A 20,365-nucleotide genomic window follows, 5' to 3' on the forward strand; every position below is an offset into this window, starting at 1 on the left:
TCCATCGAGAAGGGCCTTGAGTCACATTAGACCTAGCCAAGATCACCAATTTTCTCCCTTTCTGGCTTCAGTTACAAAAGCTATTCCTAAAAAAAAAAAAAAAAATCAGGCCATCTTGAATCCTCTGTGTTTTCCTGGTTGGTTTCTGTCAGCACCCACAAGTCTCTGGCTATGGCCGCCGTTGTCTCACCACTCACCTCCAGCAGCCGTGAGACCTGACAAGAAGCAGTGCCTGCAGAGGTGGAGAGAAAAGGACGTTGCAGAGTGCAGAAGAAGAACTGTCGGGAAAGCCAGCCGATGAGAGCTGAGACGAGGTCCCCCAGCCTGGGGGCTCCAGAGACAGAGGTGGCTGTGTTGAAGGCCACCACCACCACCCTAGCACAAGGGGTGGGGTCCTTCCCTGTGTGGCATCCCCATGTGGCCATCAGGAATGCCAAGAATGCTGGGAATGCCAGGAATGCTAGCTTCAGCCATACAGCCCCGTCGCCACACTGCCTCTCAGACCTACCCTTAGTTAGGAACCTCTGGGAATGAAACTCCCTTTGGCAGGTCAAGAGGGAGTGGCCTCCCAGTCACGAATGTTTGGAAGCCTGCAAGGATGAAAGAGCAAACAGTGCATCACAAAGTTGCAGCTTTCTGACTGTTTCTGCAAATGCATGTCAAAAGCCATGTGTTTCTTCGCCCCAGAGTGCCTCCCCAGTCCTGGCAGGAAGGAAAGGTAGAGGGCACAGGCCCGCGGGCACCCGCCAGATCCCCCTCACCCTTCCCCTCTAGTTGCAGCCGCAAACACCCCCAGCGGAGTTGCCGCCACCCCCCTACTGTTTTCGTTCTCAGCTTCTCCTAAATGGAAACCATTAATCATACTAAATTGTGCAATGATTCCGTGATAGGGAGAATGCTGATGGCAAAAATCATTCTCCTTTGTTGTGCCAGGCAGGCAAAAGGCAGAAGTATTAGCTCGTTGCCCTGCCTGGCTCCTTGCAAATGCTGACCATGTGTTTGCCCACGCAGCTGCCACTATGCACACAGCTTATTTTAGCACTGGGCTGAGGCATTCCAACTGCGGACAGAATACGAGGTGCCTGGCCATCTCTTCCTTATTCCAAGGACTGCCAGTAAGACTTGTCACTGTGGGCGCTCCCATCTAAGGGCCCCAGACCAGGGGGAGGAGTGCTGTGCGACTAGGGGAAAACCCAAGGTGGTCTCAGATAGGGTGAGCTAGTGAGGTAAGCTGTTCCCCACACACACTTCTGCCAGCTGGATTTCAGAAGAAGCCAGGTGTGGATACCAAGGAGGCTTTTTGCCTTTCAGAATTTGATGTCTGCTTTGCTTTCGACAAGCCTCTTTGTAAGCCACCCCTTCTGAATTAGAATCATTTTCCAAAAGCTCTTAAGCTATGATTAATGCCAGGGCTGTTTTTAACAATCATCCTGCCAGTCTTAAGCTGTAGTCATTTTCAATAATTTGGAGTGCTCAAAGGCAAGCCAGGAGTTTGTTGACAACAAAACCCATAAGAGCACAGCCAGGCAGCCACAAAAGATGGAAAAGCAAAAGGACCATTTGGGCTTAGCTGGCTTTCTGCTTCCAGAGTTTCACCACTAAAAGTTTGATTGAATGCTCACAACGCATTAAGGATCCAACTATGAACATGGCTCGGCGAGAGGGCTGCCAGCCTGGCTTTTGTGTGAACAAATGAGCAGCGTGTTTGGAGGGCTCCTGGTTTGTTTATGGACATGTGTGGTTCATTCATGCCGTCCCCAAACCAGAGAGCCCTCATTTGTCTTCCCTTTGCCAACATCAAAGACCGGGCAAGAAATGCAGTTGCTTTGCTCTGGGGCTGTTTACTTCCTGTGAATGCTGAGCAAGTCCTGGGCCAGGATTTGGGAATCCAGCTCCATGGATGGCCCCGGACACTTCCTCAGCCCTGTGTATTCAACTAGGGCTCTGTTTTTAATCTTGGCAATTTCATGGTAGAGGATCCATCTGTTTGAAAGACCAAACCGAAGCTATGGCTTGAAATGTCCATGATCACAGATTTACTTAGATGCAGCTTCAGATGGCACCTATTTCTAGCTCATTATTTCCTCCAGTAGCAAAGGGTCAGCTCTGGGTGATGGGACTTTAACCCAGTGAATTTGGTGTGATTGATGGATGTCTGTGTGTCAGTCCAACCCTGCCCCCACACTAGCTATGACGTAGATTACGTTGCTAACCAGGGAGAATAGAGACCCCTGGGTAGAGCTTTGAGCTTTCATTAGCTGACTTCCAATAAACTGCCTTCAACCATGAATCACAACAGGACCCCCAGACCTGCCTTCAACATGGCCTTAGAGGTATCTGGCGTATTCCCTCCTGGTCCCTGTTGACTTCAAGCCCCTTCCTTCTGAGGCTGAATGAACAAATTTCGAATGTTTGGTCTCTGGATCATGTTTCCGTCTTGACGGAATGCCCAAAAAGAAACTCATAATCTACCCACATAATCTCTCCACATTCCTACTCTGCCCACCTCTTAGAGAGTGTTGCTGGGTTTTCTTGGCAGCTTTTCAAGGGCATCACTGGGACATCATCCCCTCTAGCATGGAACCTACCGTAGGATCACGAGGCTTTGGGGAAATGAAGTTTCCTCCCAACCTGCTCCTTCCCTTCTATTCCCTTTCTCGGTTAATAGCATCGCCAGTCACTCAAACTAGAAACCTGGGAGTCATTTTCTATTCCTCCCTCTTCCTCATCTCCTACTTCCAACTGGTTCCCAATTCCTGCCCATTGCCCCCTAAATACTTCTTCAACTTGACCGAACCTCATCATTTCCATGTCACTCACTTAGTCCAGGCTGTTTACCTTCAACCACAGGAACGTAACAGCCTCTTCTCTGGTTTTCCCTTGCCTCCGCCCTCAGCCCATGATCAGTCCTAACAGGAGTACACGGGTCCCTCCCCTGCTTGGAAACCATTCTTGGTTGACCTTTGACTGCAGAATAAATCCAAATCCTCACAATTTGCCATCAATTTAGTTTGGCTTTCCAGTCTCACCCTGTGACCCCCACCACTCATATGCCCTGGCCCCTGCCCCTACCCTTCCTCACATCCGGTCCCGTTTCATTACCGTTCACACCTCTGTGCCTTTGAACGTTCCGGGAGCCTCCTTCTCCCTTAGGTGACTTCTCTGTGCTTTCCCAACCTCTCATGCTCAACTCAATTCGTGTGCTTATCACATATCTGAACTGTTGTTTACCTTTCTGTCTCCCTCAATAAAAGAGTAAATTCCTTGAGAGTAGAGACTCTATCTGATCCAGCTCCATATCTCCGAAGCCAAGCACAGTATCTGCCCCTGTGCTCGATAAATTATTGAATAATATGAGCGAAATTCTTTTTCATCTGTGGTTGGATTGGGGGTCCATCTGTCCATGTCTTTCCTGGAAATATCCTGGTAAGGCCTGCTCTCTTTCTTCTTTCTAACCAGCAATTCTATAGTTTCTAGAACTCCCTCTGTCTGCTCTGTAAGTGTTTGTTTTGGTTTGGTTTTGATTCCCTTTCTTGCTGTCCTGCTCAGCCTACTCGTTTCCCCTCTCTCCTTTCTTCTGTCTCTCTGGGCCGTTTTATCCATTAAGCTCAGGATGTATAGTGACTATGTCCTATAAACATTTCAAGGGCCTGTGAACATATTTGAGAGCTGGAAAGAAAAAATATGAGCTCCAAATACTGAGAAGAAAACCGTAAAAGCAAAATTATTAAATGTTTAATTTAATATCTACAAAACCATAATGTTGTCAGCCAGGAAACTGCAACCAAACTGAACTGGTAAATAATCACAGATAAATTGTATTCTACGTGGGATTGCAATGTATCGGATGTGTGGGTTAGAGCCTCTGTAAAAAGAGGTCCTAGAGCCTGCAGAGTTTTTAAAACAGCCCCACCTCTCTCCTGTTTCTTCTCCTCTTGCTCTCGCCCTCTTGTGCTCTGTCTCCTCTCCTCTGAATCTTACACTCCAACCCTGAGCATATCAATCAGGTTCTGGAGGGAGCTAGCCCAGGAAAGGCCCAGACCGGCCAGGTGGGCAAAGTGTGTGAGCCATCAAGCCCTCCTGGAAGGCTGACACTCTGCAAGCATCTGAGGAACACACCCGGGGGCCCAGGATGGAAAGCAGGCGGCCTCACATATGCATAGAACACAGCAAACTTTCCTTCGCGGCTGCTTCTCCCGGTTTCTGCATGGGCAGTCTGTAGAGATAGGTGACCTGCACGCCCGGCTTCCAATCTATACAGCAAATTGTCAGCCTGGACACCCTGGGCTTTGGAGGGCAGGTGACCTCTGCCCTTCTGCTGTCTTCCGGCTTTTGGGTTTTGTTTTGGCGTGTGTGGGAGGCGGGTAGGCTGGTGGTGATGAGCTCAGACTCCAGGAGCCAGTATTCATGAGTAGTGTTTCCAGCTGTGCCTCTGATTCAGCCCGTGACCTTGGGCAAATCGCTTCCTCCCTGGGCCCTGCTCTCCATCTATAAAGAGCCTCAATCCCAAGTTGTTTCGAGTTATTTGTTTGTGAAGTACTTTGACATCTCAGATCCAAGGCCCAGTAAAGAGCAAAAATACTGCTGCTGTTATAGTGCATTTAAGACCACAAATAAAATGCATTGCCAGCTCTCGAGTTGAAAATTAAAAAGCTGTAATAATTGACAACTAATTCCACTGTGGCTTTGTGGTATCTTTGCCGTGCTGAGATCACCCAATTTTTTGCCCTTTTTCTTTAAAAATAAATAAAAGCTCCTTTGTGAAGAATGAATTTCATTTAGTAAATAATTTTGACTCGTGTAATTCCTTCTGTGACTTTTCTTAACAACTTGGCTTTGCTGAAAAAGCCTCACCCCTCCGCAGTCTTCCAGCCACGGTGCTCTGCAAAGTAATTGTGCAATTAGGAAGAAGTGGCTGGAGCATCGCGTTTCTCTATATTTTAGGTTGGGAGTCTGACTTTGACTCCTGGCTTGCTGGAGTGGGTGAGCCAGCCCGTTATTAAAAAAAACAATTATGCTGTTAAAAACTCAGCAGCCCCACAAGTGAAGAGCATCGATTGGTGAGAGCTGGTCAGTTATCACCAGAAGGTCCTGACAACACACTAATAGGCTTTTCTGAAGATCCAATCAAATTTTCCAGGCAGAGGCTTGAGGTGTCCCACACGGGATAATGCTTGTCCTGGCCAGTGTTGATTTTGGTGTGGCTCTCTCCTCTCTCCCCTCCCACTGGCTCGCACTCTTCAGCGGCTGCTACCCTTTTTTTTTTTTGGAATAAAGATTTGAGCTTTGTATTCCATGTGAACAGTTTGATGGGGGAGGGGACGCCTCGAAAGCCTGGTCTGCCCTTGATGGTGCCTCTCCGCACTCTCTCCTTTGTTACTCGATCCTTACAGTCAGGCACAGCATCACTGCTTCCCACTCCGCTTCTCCCCGACCTTGCGGATTTTATTCTCAGAGCTGCTTCCAGCCCAGCCTGCAGCCCCTCTTAGAAGAGATTCAGTGAGAAAGCCTGCTGGGAAGGAGGGATCAGGCGGCTGCAAGTCACAGAGTTTTCCAGTCCCCCCCAGGGAAGTGTATTCCCTGGGCTAGGAGAGGGTGTTGGACTGCGTGCGTGAAGGCGTGTGTGTGTGTGTGTGTGTGTGTGTGTGTGTTAGGAAAGAGGCAAGGCTACCAGATATAGTTGTACAGACTGTTCAGTTGACAAGAGTGTCAGATCTAGCAGGTGCGTGGGGACGGGGATGCAGCCCACCCTCTGCCAGCCAAGCTTGGTGACTTGATGCCCAGTTGCATCTTCCTGGAGGAAGGCATGCCTTTATTCCAATTCAATCAAAGATGCTGTATGGCCCGTCGCTGGCCTGGAGAGAGGTGGGGGAAACCCGGAGCCTCCAGGATCCAGAGCAGCTGCATTACTGTGCACTGCTCCACCCAGGCACTGGCCACTCCCCACGAACATCCCTGGGTGACAGAGTCAGCACTTGCAGCCATTCCATGATCCTTAGTGTTCCCATCATACTCAGGGACCCCAGGAAGGCTTCTTGGATCTGTTGAGTTGGCGTACACCTCACCCATGCAACTCCTCTGCCGCTTCACCTCACCCAGGACCCTCCACGTGGCCTAGGCAGGATGCACCTGGCAGGTCTCTGCTTATCCCACCTCCCTTGCTCCTCCTGTCCCATCTTTTGAAGAACCCGGGCTTTGTCATCAGCAGACCCAGGTTCAAATCCCAACTTCCTCACTTAATAAAAGTTGACTTTGGGCAAGTCTCTGAGTCTGTTTCTTCAACCTTAAAATATCCACCTCACACCAGGTTGTGGAATCACGTAGGTAAAAATGCTGTGCCGCTACACAAATGTTAGTTACAGGTTATTATCAAACTTCTAGGCGCCAGGAGTCATATCTTCTCCCCGAACCCTGTCGGTCGCCCCTAAACAGACTCACACCAATTAGCACTTGGTTACATCCTGACACATTTCCTCTCATTGTTTCACGTGTTTTTTTGTCTCCACACCAGGCTGTTAGAGCCTCGTGCAGCAGGCTCACATCGTACCCTCGTTCTGGATTCCCCAGAGCCCCGCAGTACGTTGAGCGCACAGCGGCTGCTCGATAACTCCCTGACTTCTCTGAGCGTTTACCGTTAGACAATTTTGAGTCTGTAGCACTTCCCACCTAGGAAGAGACTTAAATGGAATCTGTAGCTTTGGTTTAGTTCATCCAATCATAGAATATAGAATGTCAGGTCTGCAGAGCACCTCGGAGCTCGTCCAGTCCAACCCGCTCATTTTATACACTTCGATTGCCAGCAGCCTCACAGAGAAGTGCCAAATATCAGCCGCCAGTGTTCCATTTCCGATCCCCACCCTCCCCAGCCCAGACGCTGGAGCCAAGTTAACGAAGGAAGCGTGCCTTGCCGCTCACCCTTGGCATCGTGCTGCAGAGCAGTGGGTCTCAACAGCATGGGTCACCTGGGGCACATTAAAAATGCAGATGCTCGGGTCCTGCCCATATCTATTGAATTGAAAACTCTGGGAATGGACCCTAGCACTCTGCATGTCACGGAGCACTCCAGGTGATTTTGATACATGGTCTAGTGTGAGAGCCACTAGCGGCTGTAGGGGAAGGGGCACTGGGCTTAAAGCCAGCAAACCTGCATTTGAATCCAGGCTTTACTACTGTGTCTTCATTTGTAAAGCAGAAAACAGCACTCACATCATCAGGCTTTTGTACGCACTAGCCAAGATGACACGCCTAGCACATAGTAGGCACTTAAGAAATGTTCTCTGAATTTGAATTGCCACTTGTCTTGGGTGAGTGGCTGGATGGCTGATTGCAAGGCTGATTGGAGGACATGCAACTTTCATCGCCTTCATCAGGAAAAACAAATCTATTAAGTGCCTAAATGCATAATACTCTGTTCTCTACATACTGAGAAAAAAAGCCTTCCATAGACCTGGGAAGACAAGGTAGAGGGCACAGGCCAAAGGTTTTGAAATTGGGAGGATTGTGGTCTGAAGCCTGCTCCCCCACTGTGTGCTCACTGGGTGATTCTGACCGACTGGCACTGACACTCACTCATTCCACAGATACCTGGGGGGCGCCTGCCATGTGCCAAGCAACGTGCTGGGCATGGAGAACACACAAGAGAACAAGTTGGATAAGATCCCTGTGGCAGATCAAATATTCCACTTGCTGCCCTATGTGACCCAGCCCTTGGCACTTGGACATAGTATGTGAAATTGAGCAGAAGGGATATGCATCGTTTGGGGCTGAGGCTGTGTCTTCCCTGCTCACACATGATTCTCCAGCCTCTCCCTTCCCCTGCTGCGGCCACCGAGAAGCCTGGGTGTTCCAGATGGTGCAGCCACAGGTGCTGAAGCCTCTGCTGTCCTGGACCCCTGAGTGACCAGGTGGAGCAGAGGCCTTTGCTGACCCACACGGGACATGTGGCACGAGAGAGAAACAGGAGAGTTGGGATTTATGTCTCCACGGTGGAGCCCAGCCTCTCCTGACTCATACAGACCCTGCCCCATGAGTCTTGCCCTCTGGGGCAACACACACACAGCTGAGAATTTAGTAACAGTTGTAAGAGATGCTCTGAAGGAGACATAGAGGTCACTATCAAAACATTTATCAGTGGGGCCTCATCAAGCCTGGGGGATCCCAGGAAGGTGTCTCTGGAGAATGGCGAGTTGAGAGCTGAGGGATGAATAGGAATTATTTCAGCAAAAACAGAAGGGGAGGTCAAGCCCAGACAGAAGAAACAGCATGTGCAAAGGTCCTGAAGCACGAGGGTATGTGGTAGGGACCAAGAACAGGTCAAGAGGTAGGAGTGCCAAGAGTGAGCAGGGGAGGAATGAGGAGGGAGGCTGGACCCTGACTGTGGAGGATTTTATAGGCCATGTTAAGGATTTGGGATTTTATCCTAACACAAATGATAAACTGAAATTTTAAACAAGGCACCTCACCTTCAAGCCTTACCTTCCTCGTCTGTACAATGGGCATAATGATATATATGCTTCAAAGGCCTGTGAGAACGGACTGAAATACCTTCTGTAAAACATGGTGCCAAGCACATTGTCAGCACTTACAAGGCCCCTGCCCTTCTCTTTGTCTGGTTGCCTCTTGCTCAGTTTACACCCCGCGCAAGCACTCTGGTGTGTTCTTTGTGAGGGATGCTGAGATCTGCAGGAAGAGACCAAAACACCATTGCAATAAAATAACAGTTAAGGTTACTGAGAACTTACTGCATGCCAGGTACTGTTCTGGGTATTAACTTACCACAACCCTATGGATAGGTATTATCATTATTACACCCATTTCACAGATGGGGACACCTGGATACAGAGAGGTTAACCTACCTGCTCAGGATCACACAACTGGTGAAGAGCAGGGCACGATTTTACCCAGACACTCGGATTCCAGAGTCCTCACTCTTAATCACTACACTTCACTGCCTCTTTGAAAGAAATGAGATTTTAGGGGAACAAAGTGGTCCGAGGCAGCAGCTCTGGCCGGACCCAGAGGGGTGAGAGGAAGAGAAGGACCCAGCTTCCGACGCTGAGCAGACTGCCCATGAGAACTGTGGGTGCACCATTCCGTGTTCTCAGACCGTCTGCCCCTGCAAGGCAGAGCCTCACAGCCGACCTGAGGTGTCGCCCGGAGCCCCCCACCACCCTGGGCTAGGGAGTGATGCAAGTTCTTTACGTCACCTCAATCAGCCTCCGTGTGTCCCTTCTAGAGATGATCCCTGCCAGCACATGGGGCCCTGCTCGCTGAGACCCTTGGAGCCACAGCGAGGCACGTGTGGGGGCGTCTCCCCTGCGAGGAGGATGCATGGAGCCTGGCGTGGTCCGTGGGACTGCCTGAGGCACACGGTGTCGGCAGAGCGCTTGCGGAAGGCCAGCCTCGCTGGGTTTTGGGGCAGGCAGGCAGGATGGGGCCCTGCTCCCGCCACTGTCTCAGTCAACCAGAAAGTCAGAAAATGTGCTCTGCGACTAGCGAAGCAGATGGCTGAGAATATCGTGTATATACAATATTTATGAAATGTGAGCTGAGCAGAGTTGTGGCTGAGACGCCGGTCCCAGGCAGAGTAATTCAGCCCTGTGTGATGAACAAGATTGTAATTGGGGTAGTTCCAATTTACTAACCATTTGCAAAAGATTACATACCTCTCCCATATTATCCTCTCCTAATCTTACTTTAATGAACACTACTCTATCTGGATGTATAATTTCAGGGCGGGGGTAAAAACAATTTCTAGCCTAGAAGGCAAAGCTGTAGCTAATACATTAACATCCAAATTAGAGAGAGGGAGAGTAATTGTGAGATCTATAGCTAAAGTAATTTGAAGCCTCCCTCCCCTTCCGTGCAGTAAAAGACAGATGTACAGTGGAGGCGGTTTCTGTTACAATCAACTACTTGATTGTTAAGGGGGGGGTTAAGGACTTTCCCTCCAACATGGCAGCCTCACCTGGGACCATTCACCTCATCCGAAGAGGAGACCCCACAGGAATGTGTTTCTCAGCTGATCCTCACCACTGCAAAGGGGCTGTTCTTGTATTAGGATGGAAGCAAGTAAGACTAGTAGAAGAACTTCCAAGGGGTACTGGCTATTGGTAAGCACATCTTCTCTAAATGCCTAAAGGTAGGAGGGATCTTTAGCAGTGAGTTAATTAACCATCTCTACCTCAGTTTCATCGTCTGTAAAATGGGGCTGGTGTGGGAATAATGCTGCCTAATTCATGCCTTCAATCAACAATTTTTATTGAGACCTACTATACGCCCAGCACACATCTAGGTGCTGGGGAGACAGAAGCTAAAACAAAAAAACTCTCACGACGCTTACATTTTCACGGGGAAAGAGAAATAAATACTCAGTATGTTAGATAATAGGACAAGGACAGGCTCCCTGCGTCTAGAGGACTCGTGATGGGCTTGTACTGCTTCAAAACCGAGGGTGACCAGCTGACTTCCCAGCTTTTGGACCTGGGAAAGTCCTTCCAGTCGTTTTCCTGCCTGTGGACGGGCCAGCACTGAACCATCCCCACTCGTCCGCTGGCCCCTTTGTGAGCAATGGTTTGCATCTGCAGTTTGAGTGACACGAGAGACTTGTGGGAAACCGCTGCCGCCCAGCTTCTGCTCCAGCATGAGGGCTGCAGAGAGCAGAGACCGGCGCCCCGTGCTCTCTCCTGCCCGGCGCTCTCTCCCTGGCCAATGGAGGTAAGAGGCCCCCTTCCAGCTGCCCACCCATTCACCATGGCAGCCTGTGAAAGATGCAAGGGACCCCGGGAGGAGGTCAGAGAACACAACACTTGCAGTCCTGGAGACTGCCTTCTGGAACTCCGTCCCTGGCTGCCACCTGCAATGCAGAGCAGCACTGTAGGGCAGAGGCACTCAGCTGTGCTTGCCCTGTTCCTGATGACACATCAAGTCCCCAAGAGGTCGAGTGAGGCTGCAGAGAGGGGCACAAAGAACAGACAAAGCCCCTCTATCAGGAGCCAGAACCTCTGCCACGCACCTACTGTGCACCAAGAGGGGAGATGCTCCCTACCACAGCTCTGCATCCTGGGTCAGAACTGTGCCAGGACAGAGGCTCTGAGGCAGTGTGGGTCCCAGATGTGATGTTTAGGATGCCCCTCCCTCCCAAGCCCTGCCCCCAGGAATGGCCAAAGCCCTGGCGCCCATCTGTGTGGAGTCCTCTCCTAGCACCTCCTCCCCAGCTCCCTCTCCTGCTCTCCCTTCCACTCGCACCTAATTGCCTCTCAGAACTGTTTGCCAGGACAGACCTGCCCACTCGCACACGCACACACACACGCACGCGCACACGTCTGCTCTTCCCCTCACTCTGGCCCCCGCTTGCTCTCTAGTCTCTTCCCTCTGTCCTAAACAAACAAGCACAGATGCCTGGACAGCAAGGAGCAGTCCATCTCATGCGCCAGGAAAGCCTTGATGAAGCAGCTACTGAAGCCCGCGGTGGGAGGAAGGGACACGGGCTGTGGGCGGGGGCTCCATCTCTCCGTTCTCCCTTCTCTCAGCCGCCACAGGGAGCCAAGGGCCTCTGGTCCCCCGTGTCTCCAGGGCCACCCAGAGGGAGTCTGGACTTGGTGAAAAAATGTTGCCTCCCCTCTCCCCAGAAAGAACCTTTTGTATTAATAAGCAACAAGGTTGAGTTGGGCCCCCTTCCAGACCCCAGACCCTGCCTGGTCATTTCACAGGCTTCCCCCATCCCTTAGTAGCTGGCTCTGGTTTCTGCCCTTTCATGAGTGTGTCTATGCCTGCCGGGTAAGCACATTAAGAGAGGGGAGAGAAGAGGAGAATCTAGGCTAAATACATAAATAAAATAGAGAAAAAAGAAGGGAGGAACAAAAGAAGGAACAAAGAACAGAGGGAGAGAAAGGAGGGAAGGAGACAATGAGGAAGAGTGGAGGATCACACACCAATACAGTGTGTGCTAAGAGACCGCAGATGTGATAATCGTGTGGCCCCACTGCTGTCTTCCTAGAGGTGACTGCTGATGTAGGATGACCAGCCATCCCAGTTTCCCTGGGAATAAGGAGGTTTCTGGAACACAGACTTTTTTGGTGCTAAAACTTGGACCAGTTGGTGGCCCTCGTCCACCCAGCTCCTACTCTCTGCAGCCTGTGCTTCACATCTAAGCAAGGCTGGGTTCGGACCTCCCAGAAGGAGCCTGGGGACAGGCTCCCAGTTCCAGTAGGGAAGGAATCACATTAGAAAGAAAAAGAGACCTCTTCTTTGTTTCTCCTGCTCCTGCGTTGGTACGGCTGCCTCCACCGTTTTCACCGCAGTGGTTTCTGTGGCAGTGGTCGTGGGGGTACTAACCACGATGCTCATAGTTAACACTCACGTGGCGCCGACTCTGTGGCAGGCACAGTTCCAAACACTTGAGATGCTCTAACTCATTTAACCTTCCTAACTGCTCTTGGAAGCAGGTATTATTATTGTTGCCATTTACAGAGGAGGCAACTGAGGATGAAGCAGGTCACATGCGCCCAACGACACGAAGCCAGCATTGGGGTGGGGATTCCCGGTGTCGTCTCTCTGGTTGCCCCCGTCTCTGCTCACCTGCAGCCGTGCCTGTGGGCTCGGCCTGGCTTCCCATTCCGCACCCAGGGGCACTGCAGCCTCGTGTTCTTATGGGACCTAGTGGGTCAGGGGAAGCAGGGGCAGTTGGACCTTTTGCTCTGGAAGCTACTAGGTCAGGGGGGTTTCTCCTGGGTCAGAGGCTGAGCGGCGGGGCATGAGCGTGGGTCCTTGCAGCTGTTGAGGCCCTCAGAGCTGCCAGGGCCATGAGTGAGGCTCTGGGGCTGTGCGGCGGCCCAGCCACCCCTCCCAGTCCTTCCAGGGCTGATGGCCCCTCCTCTCTCTCCAAGGACTTGATGGCCTGCTCCTCCACACTGTCAGAAGCACGCGGCCTTGTGGCAACGATTCTGCAAGCCTGAAAAAGGAGCAAAAGGAATATTTGATCACAGGTGGCTGCTGTCAGCCGGCAGCCTCTGAAGTCCTGGGCCGGTGCTTCCTGCCCGCTGGGAGTCCTTTGAGGCCCCTCCTTCATGTCCACAGCCCCAGCCCAGGACTCTACAGCCACCTCTGCAGAGTGTACGCAAGATGTGCCTCTCAGACATCACCCCCCCTTCACCATGAATGCGGTTCCTTCTGCAGAGCCGTGAGCAGTCGGTTCCCGTCCGAGGCTGTGTGGAAATGCCCTCAGAGCCCTCACCACCCATCCCGCCTGCTGCCTCTTTCTAGCAAGAGAGGAAGTGTGCCTTGGAAAGAGTATGACTTCTGAAACCATCCAGACTTGGTTTCAGATTCAACTCCCATGTACGGCTAGTGGTGACCTTGGCAAAGTCACCAAACTTGTGTGAGCTTGTTTTGGGGAGAAAACACCCACCTGCTAGGTCTGAATGGAGGGTTAAATGAAACAGTACACCCCGAGTGCCTGGGCGGGTGCCCAGCCTGTAGAGGAACTTGATAGACAGCAGATACAATTAACTTGACTCAGGAAGCGCGGAGGGCAGTGGGGTCCATCCACCCCACAACTCAGAGGAGGCACCCGCACAGTCTAGCCCAGAGTAACGCATTGTTGTGATTCCTTAACATTCCAGACAAAACAGAAGTTTTGAAACTTCCTGTTGTATCCAATTTCATGTTTTCACAACTCTCCTCTGTGGTAATTCTTTTTTTAGGTCTAACCTGAATCCCTCAGGCTGCAACTCAAGTTAATTTTTCTTTTGTTTCCTTTTCAGAAGTGATTGAGATGCACCAGTCTCCTTCTGATATTCCTTCAGGAGCATAAAGACTTTCCATGCCGGGCTGTGTAGCATAGAATAGTGATGCTTACTTGGTCCTACTCCTGCTTCTGAGGTGCAGACAATGGGTCCAGGGGGGCACTTGGCTTCCCCAGACTCACAAAAGTGAGTCCATGGCAGGTGCAGGGACCAGGATGCAAGTCCTCTGATTCCCTGAATCTGGCTCCCATAAGTTCAACTCCTGTAATCCCAGGTGCGCTGCCTTCTCTGAATTCTCTGCATTCTAGAACTTTCTTTGTTCATTTTCTTGGATTAAAAGAAGGGTGGGGATGAAATGAGAGAAAAAAGGAACATTCCAAGAAGCCTAAATGTGTCCCCATTCAGGTAAGAGACATGAGACCTCCAGCTGCAGGTCAGGCAGGAGCCCTGGGATCCACGAGGGCACCAAGGTACGGGGACTGGGCCCCCAGCATATAGACCGCCCGGTGCATTCCGGCCCTGCGCATCCCCAGCCCTCTCCCGCTCCTCATCTGCAGGCGCTGGCTGTGCTTCCCAGCCACTTGCTGTCCCATAATCAGCACCATTATCTCTGGATAATTTTCCCTTCTCTCGGCAATACGGCCTGTGAAAGGAGCCCGAGGAAGGACTGGTGTTTCTGGGACTATGAGAAGGGGGGACGTGGCCTTGATTGCAAATGAAAAATTAAGCCCGCGTGTCTCGCATTCATGCGGCGTGATTGCGCCATGGCCGCTGCGCGTCCCCCGCCCACCCGGCCGCCTGAAGGGTAGCAATGATCTGTCTACCTTTTCTTCGGCTCGCCTCTCGTTTAGCAAATCTATAACGCATTTAATCTCCGAAAGCCCCTGCGCTTGGCTTTAAATGCCTAATTTGCTATCGAGAGCTCCTGCAATTCTCTCTCCCACCGTCGTTGAACTCGAGGCTTTTGTTTGTCCCATCAGCTGGACTCCCCTTGGGGTGGAGCGCTCCGAATTGTGCCTTCGCTCCCCCTCTGGAGGGGGCGAGTAAACAACCCCAGAGGGGGCTCGTGGGCTGGCTCCCCCAAGCACCCCACCAGCAGGCTGCCCCAGGAGCTGGAGCACCCCTCACCCACCCAGTGCCTTCTGGCCCCTCTTCGTCCACCACGAGAAACCGCCTGCGCTGCAGAGATGACAAGGAGCCAGGTCTTTCCTTAAGGAACCTGAGGACTGTTGTGGGGAGACAAACCCACAGAATTCCACACAATGGAATAAATGTCTTAATAGAGGTGTGTACAAAGAGCTGGGGAGAACAGAGGAGGAAGTGACTCATGTTCCCCTGGAAAGCTGGTGAAAGCCTCTGCAGCCTTGTGGGGTAAGCTGAAGTTCACTGAGGGGCAGGCCAAGATAAGGCTCTGGGACAGCATGTGTGGAGAGGGTGACCTGGGACAGCATGTGTGGAGAGGGTGACCTGATTGGGAGATGGCGGGGAGTTGGGTGACGGTGAAGCCCAGGCTATGCCAGAAGAGACAGCAGGAATGTTCGGAATTGGGGAGGAGAGTAGGGCCCCAATACCAGGATGTAGATCCTGTTCTGTGACAGTGGAGGTTTCATGCAACACTATGCATACACAGAGTCCTAGATATACACATAATATATAGATATACACGTGTATATGTAGATATACACACACATACACGTGTATACACGTATATATTTAAAAGTATATATTTATTTTTATGTTTATATAATTTAATTTATATTTTATATTTGTTTGCTGCTTGGGCTGCCATAACAAAGTACCACACACTGGATGGCTTAAAGAATAGAAATTTATTTTCTCATAGTTTTGCAGGCTGGAAGTCTAAGATTAAGGTGTCTGCAGGGTTGGTTTCTCTTGAGGCCTCTCTCCTTGGCTTGTAGATGGCTGCTTTCTCCCTGTGTCTTCACATGGTCTTCCTTTTGTGTGTGTCTGTGGCCTAGTCTCCTCTTGTCATAAGGACATCAGTCACGTTGGACTAGAACCCCACCATATGACCTCATTTTACTCTAATAACCTCTTTAAAGGCCCTATCTCCAAATGCAGCCACATTCTGAAGCACTGAGGTTAGGACTTCAATATATGGATTGAGGGGGGCACAATTCAGACCATAACATACATGACTTCACGTTTATTTATAAATTTGTTTATTTATAATTTCCTTCCAGAAGTGTTCCCTAGTCCTTGGCCTTCTCGAGCAGTGGCTTGGTTAGGGGGAGGGCACTGCTGCAGATACGCTGCCCTCCCACCCCACCCCAGGGCAGCAGCAAGGTGTCTCACATCTGAGAGAGGGGATGGGCTACTTCTCACAACCAACTAGGGCTTTCCTACTCTCCAGCCCAGTTGTTCTAGTGGCCCCAGAAGTGGCCTCTATTGGCAGGTAAAGCCCAGGCACCCCTCAGTTCAGGGGTGCAGGGATCCCCAGAAATGCCAGGCAGATTGTGGTCTTTCCTAGAGTGGAGATTTTGCCTTGGAAGTGGCCCACCCCCCACCAGGCTGGGGCTGAAGCCAGACAGTTGGGCCTCTTGACTCCTTTAGCTCTGCTTTTCCATATATCATTTAGGACTCTGCTGGTGGCAAGTGACAGACCACCAAATTCAAATAGGCTTAAAATCAAGAGAGGGTTTTATTGGCAAATGTAACTGGAAATTCCAGAGGGTAGATCTGGATTTTCAGGAATGGCAGGATTCAAGGGCGTATGACATTTGCATCCACCAGCCCTGCTCTCTTACGTCAGCTTCTTTCTCAGGCAGGGCTTTAGGGGTGGCAAGATGACCGGCGTCAACTCTAAGCCCATATCCTTGCCAGGGCCAAGTCCAATGTCACAGAGACAGAAAAAAGTCCCCAGCAGGCTCATTTAAAAAAACTTGTTTTAAATGTCTTATGTCTCATTGGATCTGGCCAGGTCACAGGAACATCTCCAAAACCATTACTGTAGCCAGGGAAATGAGTGACAGTTCCAGGGTTACATGACACACCCACCCCCTCTCCACCTCTCCATGGAGCCAACTACATCCAAGGCAGGGGTAGGAGTGATTCTCAAGGAGAAATTAGAGTTCTTTTCCCCCAAAGAAGGCTAAATGGCTGCTGGTTAGTAAAGCAAAAGACGTCCACTATAGACTCTGAGAGAAGAGGCTCATGGAACAAAAGCATAGCAAGCTATCACGTATGTGACTGTCCTGGTTGTGTGTTTCAACAATACTCCTGCTTGAATGGTAGCATTGAATTTAATTATGTTACAAGTTTCCTGCTTCTTACCCAAACTCATTGTATTTCTGTGAAGTGGACTACTGTTGGTAAGAGAAAGAAATACTTTTCTTAAGCAGCTAAAAAAAAAAGTATAGCGTGGTGGTTAAGTAAGACCTGGAGCTCTGGAGTCCCCACTCTGCCACTTGACAGCCAGTTGATGTTGAGCAAGTTACTTGACCTCTCTGAACTTGTTTTCTCTCTGCTAACTAGGGTTAATGAAAGCTTCTTCTCATTATGAGCATTAAATGAGATGATGTGCACGAAGCACTTATCACGCAGAGTGGGCTCCGTAGATATTAGCTGTTATTTTTAAGAGAGAGGTTATCAAGAAATAATAGACTCACTGCAATGGACCTGAAAAATGTTTAGCATCACCACCGTGTTTTTCAGTCGAGAAAGCTGAAACAAAAAGAGGTTAAGCAGCTACTGCGAGGTCACACAGCTCACCAGGCACAGAGGTGGGTTCAAGTCTAGGACCCCTCATTCCCAGTGGAGCTGCTGTACCATATTTTAGCCGATCTCCTATTCTAGTCCAGGACAATGACCTCCTTCCCAGGACATGGAGTTCGCAACCCGAGTCTCTCTGAGCATCTGCCTGGGAGGGGAGTGAGTCTGCCTTTGCAGAGACTCTTGTGTGGTGAAGGGAGAGCTCTCACACCTGAGATCCAGAGGCCTGGCCTCTGTGTGTGTGTGTGTGTGTGTGTGTGTGTGTGTGCTTGCACAGGTGTGTGCTCTGGCCCCATCACTGGGCCCTGGCTCCCCCAGGATATGATAATGGAGCAGGGGGCAGCCTCCTACCTCACCCTGAATCTCTCTCCTCTCCACTGCCCAAGAGGCCTCACTTTGCCAGTCAGCCCTGTGTGTCCCATGGCTTCAGGCTCCACATAGACGAGCTGAGAACCTTGTTAAGGCTTACAGATCCTGACAAGAGGCCAGTGTTCTCTGAACAAGGCAAGAGCTGAATACTCCTGTGATTCTTGTCCTCCTGGGAGAGGACATAGGCTCTCACTCCAGTTACTTAGGGAGTAGAGGCCAACCCACAACCCTGATAAACCCAGGGCCGCCCAGCCTTCAGAGCGCTGGTGCCCTGAGCCCTGCTCACTGAACACCTGTACGTGTCTTTGGAAAGGACGTGGCAGCCAGAGTCAGGAGAGTCTGAGGCCCCATTCTGCCTCATCCTTACCTGTTGTGTGCCCCGGGGCAAGACAGTCCTCTCTGAACCTGTTTCCTCACCTGCGAGATGGAGATATACAAGCTGCTTCACAGATGCCGTCTCAGTCCTTCTAGGCCGCTATAACACAGTACCACAGCCTGGGCGGCTCGTAAACAACAGGAATTTATTTCTCACAGTTATGGAGGCTGGAAGTCCAAGATCAAGGTGCTGGCAGATTCGGTGTGGTGAGGGCCTGCTTCCCGGTTCATAGACGACTCTTTTTGCTGGGTATACACATGGCAGAAGGGGTGTGGGAGCTCTCTGGGGCCTCTTTTATTAGGCACTAATCCCATTCACGAGGGCTCCACCCTCATGACCTAATCACCCCCCAAAGCCCCACCTCTAATACCATCACCTTGGGGGTTAGGATTTCAACATACGAATTTGAGGGAATAAACATTCAGTCCATAGCAGATGCCACAAAGATGAAATGAAATGATATATGTGAAAACTACTTTGTAAACCATGAAGTGCTATATGATGCTGTGGCTAGGATTAGATATTAAAAATGGATAGCAGGGAGGTGACTGGGCATGCTCCAGAGAGAGACTGTCATGGACAAGTGACCAAGCTGGGGCAAACAAAGTGACAGTGAAGTGTATCAGGGAGGCCGGGGTGCCCCATAGAGATGGGAGACAAGCTGTGTCAGTGTCGTGCTCCATCCCTTGTGATCGATCCTCTTCTACTACATGCGCGTGTGTGCACACGCGCGCGCGCACACACACACACACACAGGTACACCTTCCCCCAGCAACACTAGCTTCAGCTAGATGCCATGGTGGAAAGGATCTAGAAGGCTAATCAAGGTGTCATAGTGTCTCCGCTTTAACCAAGTGTTACCCCAGAGAAGGAGGTACTAAGCAGCAGAGGCAGCAGTGGGGGAGCTCTTAAGGCGAGAAGCCCTCCAAATTCTGCCATATGGGCCACTGGTTCTCAAACCTACCTGCACAATCATTTGGGGCATTTTGAAAAAAAACCCCACAGATCCACAGGTCCTAACCAGCCTCCTCTGAATCAAGATATCTGAAGGTGGTCCCAGGAATCTATATTTTCATAAAGCACCCCAAGTGATTCTGATGCAAAACCAGGTTAGGAGTCCCTAACAGAGCGATTGTTAACTCATCAAGCCGGCTATCAGAAGCAGCCCCTTTTTCTCCTGAGTATCCCAGCTGTTAGCTACAAACCACCCCTCCCAGGCCCCTGTGTCAGTTGCTTCTGAAAACAAAATGAGCCTTCTTCAAAGATTTATGTGGCTCCTGGCAGACTGGGCTGCCAAGTCCCTGGAAAGGCTGGCATGGGTGGTAGTGGCTCCCTGGCCTCACTGGACAGCTGGAGTAGGCAGGTTCCTGGAGTGGGCATGCCCGCTGGGGCTGGGGCTCCCGTCTGCAGATGCCCAGGTTTACCCAGGGTGGGCTGGACGGACCTGGATGCTGAGCCTGGTTCTCAGGAATTTGGACAGCTGTCCCTGGACAGCCACCAAGACTGCCTTCCAGACGGAGATGGAGCACCGAGCATGTGGCCGCGGAGTGCGTGCTACAGGTAGGCGATTTGGTCTTCCTGGTGTTTTCTGCCAAACTGGCATCTGCCACTTTCCGTTATTGTCATCTTCCATTTAGGTCCTGCTTTGTGACTCTTTTTTAAATAAAAAAAGGCAAGGGAAGCAATCTGTGGCAAGGCTCCAAGCTTCTCTTAATTGCAAATTCCCTTAAGTACCACTTCTCTGGAGCTACAGGCCCTGTCTGCTAGTCAGGGCTGCTTCAGCCTGGCTGATTTTTTAATAGGCATGCGGTAATTTTCAGCCTCCTCTAACTTTCTCTTTTGTTCATCTGCAAATCCTGGCATGTCCTCATCCTGTGCAAGGGATCTCAAATTATTGGAATGAACTCGCCCCTTTCTTTCATCTTTATATTAAAAGGGAAGAAAGAGTAAGGGCAGTCGAGAAAAGGGGAGAGAGTGAGAGGAGAGAAGAGGAAGGAGGGAGAAAGAGTGATTGAAATTGAGTGCTGGAGTATTAGCATTCACAAGTGGGGCTGATATTACAGTACCAGGGTGTGCAAGTTGATCAAGTGTTGAAATACACATGGACTCACTACCCTGAGGTCCCTGAATGCTGGCTCACTCC

This window comes from Diceros bicornis, chromosome 7 (assembly GCF_020826845.1).
Source record: "Diceros bicornis minor isolate mBicDic1 chromosome 7, mDicBic1.mat.cur, whole genome shotgun sequence".
NCBI classification, from domain to species: domain Eukaryota; kingdom Metazoa; phylum Chordata; class Mammalia; order Perissodactyla; family Rhinocerotidae; genus Diceros; species Diceros bicornis.